At 55.8% G+C, this 10,050-nt stretch overlaps 1 pseudogene; it reads right to left on the bottom strand.

Moving 5' to 3' along the window:
• Positions 1-227: 227 nt before the first annotated feature.
• LOC102435212 overlaps positions 228-10,050 on the bottom strand; it is a 28,334-nt pseudogene continuing 18,511 nt past the window's right edge.

Raw genomic sequence — 10,050 nt, 5'->3', positions numbered from 1 at the left:
GCTAGGAACGGGTGGACCTGGGACTCGGAACTGAGTCTGTCTGAATGCCCTGTCGACCCTCTGCCGGCTGTGCGTGAGGAGAGAGGGTGCGGAGAGCCCTGGATGGGCCCTGCGGCTTCCAGTGGCAGGAAGGGAGCCCGAGATCTAGGCAGGCCCCCACCTGGCAGGTTGCGCCAGTGAAGGTAAGACAGAGGCTGGCCACAAAGCTATGCATTTCAAACTCTCCTCTAGGGCTGTGGCTCCAAATCCAGCATCCGCAGGGTCTTGGAGAACATCCCTCTGCTCCCAGGTCCACGACACTTCCTATCCGCTTTGAGATCCGCTTTGAGATGGAACAGGCCAGGCCCGACGTTCCGGCCTGCACAGCCCGAGGCTGCACTGAGCAGCCATTTGCAGCCTGTGCCTTCGGCTGCAGAGGCCACCGGAGGCTTAAATATCAGTGTGATGGCCCCCGCCACCCCCTGGGAGGGAGAAATGGTGGTCGTTGTGGGGGTGGTAACGCTGCTCCACTAATGTCCGACCTCCTGGGACGAAATTCAATGATGTACTTGTTTGTTTATTGGAGGCCTGCTTCCGGGAGGAGCAGACACTGAAAGACCCTCTGAAAAAGGACAGCCGGATCCCCACAGAAAGAGGGGACAAAACACAGGAACCACTGGCTGACGAAGCTGGGTGCCTGGGCGCCACCCACACTCTGACCTCAGGGACCCAAGGAGCCCTTCCCGCTTGCACGGCCAGGAGCAGACCACGGGGGCTTCGAAGCTCACGCTTTTCCTCCACCTGGATGTCCAGGGGACAAGGAGGGACCGGGTCTCGGCCAGAGGCCAGCTCTGAGCATGTATGACGTGGGATTCTCTCTGATCGAGGGCACGGGTTCCAGAAAAGGTGCCCAGGGTGAGTTGGGTTTGGGGAGGGACGCTGAGGCCAGGTGCTTGGGCACCTGAGCGGCTCCATGTTATCTGCAGGAACCGGGCCCTTTGGCTGCAGCCACTGTCTGGGCTGTTCGCACCCCTTTCGGCAGAGACCACTCCCAGCCGGGGAGGGCGGGTGGGGACAGGGGCCCCCTAGGCGCTCAGCCTGCTGGTCTTCCTTGGCGCCCTCAGCAAGAAAGAGCAGCAGCGATACCTCAGGGGCGCCAGAGGAGCCTATCGCCTTTCTCTTTCCTTCACAGCCCATCCCGTGGGGGCCTGAGGGGAGGGGCAGGGAGGCTGGTGAAAGGCCACCTGAGGCTGCTTTTCAACGAAACTATCCATGTACAGGATAGAATTACTTGTATCGAGTGCACAAGACTTTTAATCCGCTTGGTAATCAAACAGGGCATCACTCCCGGGCTGCTGGAGCCTGAGATGACAGCGTGTTTCCACCCACTTCACAGGTGGGGAAACTGAGGGCCAGGGGAGACTCAGAAGTCACTCCCTCGAGCCAAGCAGACAGCGGGAAATTCAGAGCCCTGGGCTCCACCGCCAGCCCGGGCCCTTGCAGGGGGCAGGCTGGGGCACCGCTTGCCCGCGAGGGGTGCTGCAGGCACCTCTGTTATCTTTCAAAACTTGCAGAGTCCCTTCCAGCACGAATGGAGATACTACCAAGACTGGGTTTGTGTGTGTGTGTGTGTGTGTGTGTGTGTGTGTGTGTGTGTATGCAAATACAGAAAATATTCCATCATCTGAGCATGCCGTGAACTGGAGTTTCTGTCTGCAGAAGCTAGGTACCTTCCCGGGGTCCCCACCCGGACTGGCTGAAGAATTCGCATTTCCCTGGGGTTCCTCATTGTGCTTCCAGCCAAGACAGTTCCGACTCCAGTTGGCTCCATGGCCATCCCTCTGCAGGCCTTTGGGCTCGTCTCTCCCAGGTGCCTCAGCTTCTGCATCTGTGCAAACAGGGCGATGCTGGTGGCTCCATTGTGCCAGGAGCGGCTGTGCACGTCCAGAGACAAGGGAGGGAAGAGGACTTTGCTAAGTAGAAGATGCTAGACCCCCCTGAGGGGCAGCAACATGTCATGGTCAGAGGCCAAAGCTGTGAGGTGGCCCTGGACCCTGAGGCTCTGGGTCTCGGGGCTCATCTATAAAGCAAGGAATCTGAACTCCCTTCCAGCCAGGGCATTCTATGGGGTTCCGAGAGACTGCCTGGGGTGGGCAGTATATTTCCCTCGTTGAACCCTCCATGCCTGGGCCCCTGGACACTCTTCGCAGGGGCCATGCATGGCCTGGGCACTTGTGCCAGACCCCCTGCTGCCACCCACCCCTTGAGGAACCCATAGGCTCAGCCTCTCAGATGCCCGCCCCCCCCCCCCCCAACACATACACCCGAAACTCCTTGGCACAGTTTCTAGGAGCACTGGACAGGAGCGCACAGGTCACGGCATAACGGCTTCTAATTCTGAACTGGCACTTGAGGGAAAAACCCTGTTGGGGGTCAGCATGTCCCTACCCTGGCCCCGATGTACAGGAAAACAAAATTTGGGAATGTCACGTGGCTGGGTGAAGGTGGATGTCAGTGGCCGCAGGCTGCAACCAGGTGCCTCCTGAGTGGCCTCAGCAGCCGAGGAAAACGTAGGCCCCGGTCTAGGGCTGCCAGGCAAAACTCAGTGCGGGTCCGATTGGGATTTCAGGTAACGATGAATTGTTTTTTAGCGTAAGTATGTCCCAAATATTGCAGAAGACATACTTACACTAAAAGCATTCTCTGTGCATCTGAAATTGAAATTTGACTGGAAATCTGTATTTTTATCTGCCAAATCGGCTACTGCACCGGCATCCTGTCCCCCGCCCCACCCCCGGGTCCCGCCGTGGCTGACACGAGGTGCCCGGGCCCAGTGGGCATCTTCCTATCTTTCCCTCGAGGTTCTGTGACGTTTCTGCTACCTGCTCTTGCTGGTTCTGTTTTCAGCTCTCATTCTTGTCTCCATCTGCTCAACTCTTGCCGTCCGGCCCTTCACTGTCCGTCTCGGACAGTCCCTCCTCAGCCTCCCTCCTGCGGATCCGCCCCTTACAGGTGACGCTGGTCAGCACACGAACAGCACCTCATGCTGAGGACCCAGGCCCACCCCAAGGGGAGCCGAGGGGATCAGGCCCTGCTCCAGGCCACAGCCCCTCCCACCCGGCCTCCGAGGACCATGCAAAGGGCAGCTGGGATGTGCCCTAAAGGGGTGAACACCGTTCTGGACCAGGGGAGGGGAAGGCGGCAGGAACAGCCTGTCCGCAGCAGGGCTGGCAGGGCCTCAGAGCAGAGGGCTTCCCAGACCAGTTCCACCCAGGGGCCCAGCTGAGCAGGGGCTGGAGGGACCTTGCACCGCCTTCCGCCCCAGGGAAAGGACTGAGACAGTTGGGACAAGCTGGAAGATGTAGCTGAGTCCCCCCACCCCCACCCCGCCCACCCCCATGGCTAGGAGCATCTGCTGGCTAACATCACCTTAAACAAGCGACCTAACCTCTGTGAGCCTCAGTTTCCCCATCTCCAAGGTGGGGGCGAAAACATATCTACCCCATAGGTTAAACTGCAATCATCTATGTAGAGTCCTGGGCATCACAGGTTTAACTGCAATCATCTATGTAGAGTCCTGAGCATCACAGGTTTAACTGCAATCATCTATGTAGAGTCCTGAGCTCAGTGCACGGAAATCGGAGACCCTTGGTACACATTTCTTCTCTTTGTCTCTGCAGCCGGGAGCCATCTCCAGTATCTTATCACATAATAACGATAATTAGCCAAAGGGGAGGAAGACCCAGGCAGATGGGACCTCCCACCCAGTCTCCGAGGGCCCCGCACACCCACCCCAACTGCTGGAAGCGCTGAGAGCTGGACCTGAGATGTCCTCCCCAGCCGCCAGCTGCCGGTGGGTTTGCTGTGCGGCCTGAGGGGCCACTCCCTTTCCCGCCTGAGCCCTGAGCCCAGGAAACGCAGCTGGTGGGAGGGAGGGGGCCCAGGAGACGGAGACCCTCCTCATGGCCACATGAGCGGCCGAGAAGCCATGGAAAAAGGGAGGGGGAGGGCAGCAGTGGAGTGCCAGGCGCCTTCGTGCCATGGCTGTGCCTCCCGGCAGTTTTGGATTTTTATTGTTCCTTTTTCTCTGATGTTAAAATGAATGTTTGGTGCCCCACCCACCACATCACAGAGGTAAACCCTACAGTTGCAGACAGAGAAGACCAAGCAGATGTCACAGACCCTGGAAGACTGCTGACCAGCACCCACTGCGGGCTCCTCCAGCCTTTTTTCCCATATATTTTTAAATATATATATATTTTATTGATTTCAGAGAGGGGAAGGGAGAGGGAGAGAGAGATAGAAACATCCATGATGAGAGAGAATCATTGATTGGCTGCCTCCTGTACGCCCCCTGCTGGGAATTGAGCCATGTGCCCTGAGCGGGAATTAAACAGTGACCTCCTGGTTCCCAGGTCGACACTCAACCACTGAACCACACCAGCCGGGCCCTGTGTGTTTTGTTTTAAATAAAAAATTAGACCATTTTATATACACTGCTTTGTGTCTTACTTTTCTCACCGAGTAAGCTTTCCCCCTGTAGGAAGATTACATTCTATGACAGTGAGTCGCTGAGCAATCTTTCATGCTGGGCTTATTCGTTAGCTTATCAAGCCCATCTTAAGGACATTTGGGTCCTTTCCAGTTTCCTGCAATCACACAGATGAGTAATGTTTTAAGGATCCATTCTTACATGTGGCCTCTCTAGGTCAAAGGTTGTGCAGCTGTAAGACATTATTGGTGCCCATTACCGAAGCCACACGCGCACTCGCGGTCATAAATGCCAACAAGCCGGATGCTAAGGCGCGGCTCCCGGGTGAGGTGTGTTGGGCCCTGCTTGCTTTCTCCAGGCCCCGGCGGGCTGGCCCCTCACCCCCTCCAGGCGACAGGGCCCTGGGTGCCCAGAAGCCAGACGATTCAATATTGGTGCCCGGGGACCTGGGGCCATGTGGCTGCCCTGAGAGGTGGCTCTTCCTTCTCTTCCAGGGCGCTTGTCCCCCTCCCAAGGCCAGAAACAACCGGGAGGGGCCATCCTGAGCTGAGATGGGCAGTTGGGGTCAGGAGACCATCATGGTTTGGGTCAGGATTGAGAGTCAGTGGTTATGACGGATGCTAAAGGCAGTGGTTCTCTTACTGCCTCGCTGGGCAGACGTAAGCGAGGAGGCTGATTGGCCCTGGACTCCCTACTTCCCCCACTGATTTGCTCTATTTTCATCCATTGTTTTTCAGACTTTAAGGAAAAGCTTCCAGCCTCAAATGCCAGAAAAACTTTTGAGCAACGACTATTGGTTTAATTAGCCCCCACTCTTCTCCCATATCACAGATGAGGACAGAGACTGGGTGGCAGGAGTGACTTGGCCAAAGTAACAGCAGGTTAGCAACTCAGTGACGGAACAGACTCCTGGCCCCGGTCGCCCTTCAGGGGTTTTGAAACCTCCACCTCCAGGAAGGCTGTCAGTTCTGCACCCCTCAGCCCACCCCACTTCCCGTCTGCCATGCCAGGGCTTCCAGGCCCCTCCTGAAGGATGAGGGATGGCAGTGCCCTCGCCTGTGTTCCGAGGGCCGGCTCTGACAGACGCTCTGCACTGGCCAAAGGGCCCTAGACCCAGACTTCTTGCCTCTGCTGTGCCCATGCCAATTCTTCTGCCCCAGGCCTCCTCACCCACTCCCAGTCCTCCTGGCTTAAGACTTGCTTCCTGCCTGGACAGTGTGGCTCAGTGGTTTAGCATTGACCCAGGAACCAAGAGGTCACCGGTTCAATTCCCAGTCAGGGCACACGACCGAGTTGCAGGCTCGATCCTCAGTAGGGGGTGTGCAGGAGGCAGCCGATCGATGATGTTTCCCTCTCATCCAGTGTGTCTATCTCGCTATCCTTCTCCCTTCCTCTCTCTCTAAAAAATCAATAAAAACATATTTTTTAAAAAGCTGCTTCCTCCTGGAAGCCTTCCCTACTTCCAGCCTGAAGTGCTCTCTACCTCCTGCAGCAGCTGGGCCAGTCCCATTCTCCAGAGCCTGGGGGAGGCCCCGCCTTCCCGGGGCCTGTGATCTGAGGTCTAGTTTGGTGGGAGCCTTGCTTGTCTGGCAGGACGCCTGGGGGATAAAGCTGTGGTGAAAACAAAAAACAAACAAACACTTAAAAAAAAAAGCTGTGGGGGGTCTTGAAAGCTTGGACTTTCCTTGTGGGGGTCTTGACATAAAGAGAGCGCTGTGGTAGCAAACGGCAGAGGACCCCCTGGAGCAGAGAGTGCAGGAGGAGAGGGGGCGGGTAGAAAGCTCAGAAAACTGGAAATGGATGTCCCAGAAGAGGCTGGCTGTGGGCACGGGCGGAGGGAGCCCCCAGGGCTGGGTAGGAACTTCCAGGAGTGACCATATAGGGTCAGGGCTGGGAGAGAAGTCACAGGTGCATGGCCAAGATCCCAAACCAGTTCATATCTGGCTCCTCCAATGGCTGGCCGTGAGTCTGAGGGCCAGGCAGCATGGCACTATGGTGACCAGGGCAAGAATAGGCTCAGGGCTCAGACGACTCGAGTCCAAACTGGCCCAGGTCCTGGCCGGTACCCCATTTCCTGGCCTACACATGGGGGATAACAAGAGTACCCACCTCAAGGGGCTGTGTGGGGTCCAATGAGGCCAAGGGTCAAAAGTGGGGGACCACTCGGAGCTCAGCTTGCACCAGCTCTGCGTCTGCTTTCTCAGCTGCAGCCGATGGGGACGGCAGCGCCCGCCTCGCAGGGCTGTTGCTGGGAGAGGACGTGAGCTGGGCAGTGAGCATTCAGCACATGTGCAGTGAGTGCTCGACAGCAGGCCCTGTAGCACTGCTGTTCTGACTTCCAGGCCGAGTGGTGTCTGCTCTGGGACCCCCCGTGGTCAGCCTCGATGCTTTGGGGTTCCCATGAGGGCTCAGCACTGTCAGCCCCTGGAAGGTCTGCTGAGTATGGCAGTGTCCTGCCCTCAGAGCCACGGACAGACAAGGGGTCTGGGAGGGGGGAGATTGGGGGTTGGGAGGACTGGGGTCGGGGTGTATGCAGCCTCAGGAGCCTGCACACAGAGCACAGGAGCTCAGCCAGCCCAGGCCCAGCAGGAGGCAGGAGCAGCTCCGGCCGAGGGGGTGTGGGGGTGTCAGGGCTGGGTGACCAGGCGCCTCTGTCCCCCTCCACCAGCCTGGCCCGGAGGCCCCAGGCCTCACAGATCATCATAGCAATCGCAGTAGTACAGGACCTGCTGGTTAAAATAAAAAAAAAAAATACCGAGCAGGTGAGGGCTGGAGGAGAGCAGGAAGGAGGGCAGGAAGGAAGGCAGGAAAGAGCTTCCTGGCAGAACTGCCTTTTTGGGGGGGGGGGGGGGGGGGCCTTCATCGCCTGCCAGGGTGGGGTGGGCTGCGGGGGGCCTTCATCGCCTGCCAGGGCGGGGGGTGGGGATGGAGGCCTTCATCCTGGAATATGATTCTGACCACCCTGAGTCTCCACGGAGTCAGGAAGGAAGGGCCCTGGGGTCTTTTGAGCGAGCAAGCCCACCATCCGCTGAGCAGAGGCGATGCGGTGGGTAGGAGTGTAGGGGCAGCCTGGAAATGACTGTTTAGAGATCAGGTTATCTGTGTTTACCACTGAGAGCACGTAAAGCCGTGTGCGCATTAACTGCGCCCACCTGCTTCCAGCACGAATGTGCTCTTCAGGGGTTCCAGCCAAATGGCGCCAGCAGTAAAGGGAGATTGCTTTTTGAAGTTGAACAGACGCTGAGAATCGAGCTCTAAAGAATTGGCCCTATCTCCTCCAGGTGGCAGCGGGGTCCCCCCCCCCCCCACCTGCCCTACAAGCCGATGGTGCATGTAGCTGTCGCCATGGAGCTTGAACAGGGGCCTCCCATCCTGATAAGTGCTTTCCCCCCAAGGACCCTCTGCCTGTCTCCCAGCCCAGCACAGGGCCATCCGTGTGCCAGGCTGCAGCATGAGGGCCTCAGGAGAGACACCAAGCAGGACTTCCTGATGGCAGGCATCTTGAACACGAGGAAGGGTGCAGGATCTCCTTACAACTCTTCGGAATCATGCCCCAGCCCTGGGGAATCAGACTTGAACAAGGGGCACCCCTAATTTGCATGACGCCCCATGACCTGAGTGGTGAGATTCACTAAGATATTCCTCCTTCAAGGGGCTTCTCTGCTTTCAGGACCTGAACTCCCACTTTCCTGGTGCCTCCCAGAGCCACCTCCCAAACTTCTCCTGCCCCCAGGCCCCAGGGTGCCTGTCCCTGCAGGGTTCCAGGCGTTCCCTGCTGACATCAGTCCCCTCCGTCTCCCAGAGATGCTAATGAGGTTCCTGTACAGTGGCCACTTAGTAACTGTGCTGAAAGCTCATGGCAATAGTCCCCACACAACCGCCCTCAGGGTCAGCACTGTTACCATCTGCCTTTGTGAGGGAATCCGGAGTCTGGGAGCCGTTCTGGATGGTGGTCTGCCCCGCGCTGTGTCTAGCGTCACTCCTTCCCAGCTGCTCCCTCCCCACCTCCTGCCTCCAGCTAAGAGAAAACCTTGGTCCAGACTGGCCTTGGGCACGGCCTCCCCCGCCTCCCTCGGTCCTACCCCAGACCAGCTCATTGGAGGCACAGGCATGCATTTGCCCAGCACCCCGTGTGGATGGGCACCTGGAGCCGTGGCACTGGGGCGAGGGCTGCTCCCGGCCTTCTTGGGGTTCATTGTTTAAGAAGGTCTAGAAGGCTTTCCCTGGGCAAGAGGGGACCCAGAACTTGCAAGGTCTGGACTCCATTTCTCTGCCCTCCGAATAGCAAACCCAACCCCTCCACCACCGGCGTGACGGCTAAAACAATTTAGTGTCTTCCGCTCCTTTGCAGCGATTCTCAACCTGTGGGTCACGACCCCTTTGGGGGTCGAATGACCCTTTCACAGGGGTCGCCTAAGACCATCGGAAAACACATATATAATTACATATTGTTTTTGTGATTAATCACTATGCTTTAATTATGTTCAATTTGTAACAACGAAATTGGGGGTCACCACAACATGAGGAACTGTATTAAAGGGTCGCGTCATTAGGAAGGTTGAGAACCACTGGTTTAGAGTGTGTTCTGCTGGGAATAGAGTCAAATGACTGTTTCGCAGTCCCTTGCTATAGTGTCACTCTGTGGCTATGCCCTTTTGCTAGTAGGTCCAAGGGTTCCTTTGCTTTATTCCACTTTTGATTTTTAGGAATTTTTTAAATATTTCATTTTAAATCATGTTTTTTGTTTTGTTTTTAATATATTTTTACTGATTTCAGAGAAGAAAGGACAGGGAGAGAAAGAGATAGAAATATCTAGAGAGAGAATCATGGGTCGGCTGTCTCCTGCACGCCCCCTACTGTGGATGGAGCCTGCAACCTGGGCATGTGCCCTGACCAGGAATCGAACCATGACCTCCTGGCTCATAGGTCGACAATCAGCTACTAGGTTTAAATCATGTTTTAATTAATTTTATTTTTAAAGGGGTAAAATACATTTACATGGTTAAAACCTGAGATAACATTTAAAAAATACTCAATGAAAAGTCTTCCCAGCTACGCTGTATCGTCTCCATTTTCCCTTTTCCAGCCACTTTTATTAGTACCCTATTATCCTTCCATCTTTTTTTAAATGAGGGCAAATATCAATGTTATATGCGCTCTTGCATATATGCACTGTAGTGTGCTCTATGCATTGTTCAGCACAGTATCATTTCATAAAAGTACCTAAAAGCCTCCCTAGCCGGTTTGGCTCAGTGGATAGAGCGTCGGCCTGAGGATCAAAGGGTCCTGGGGTCAAGGGCACGTACCTCAGTTGAGGCTCCTCCCCGGCCCGGGCCCCGGTTGTGGTGGGTGCAGGAGGCAACCAATTGATGCGTTTCTCTCACATCGATATTTCTCTCTGTCTTTCCCTCTCTCTAAAAACCAATGGAGAAATATCCTCAGGTGAGAATTAGGAAAACAAAAGTACCTAAAAGCCAATCTCCTTCCTTTTACAGCTGCATGGAATTCATTTTATGAACGTAGCAAAAGTTACTTAACCAGCCCACTACTGATTGGTTTCATTATTTTACTATTACAAA

This window comes from Myotis lucifugus, unplaced genomic scaffold, assembly GCF_000147115.1.
Source record: "Myotis lucifugus unplaced genomic scaffold, Myoluc2.0 scaffold_46, whole genome shotgun sequence".
NCBI lineage: Eukaryota > Metazoa > Chordata > Mammalia > Chiroptera > Vespertilionidae > Myotis > Myotis lucifugus.
The sequence above is the reverse complement of the archived record's forward strand: the minus strand, read 5'-3'. Positions and strand labels throughout refer to the sequence as shown.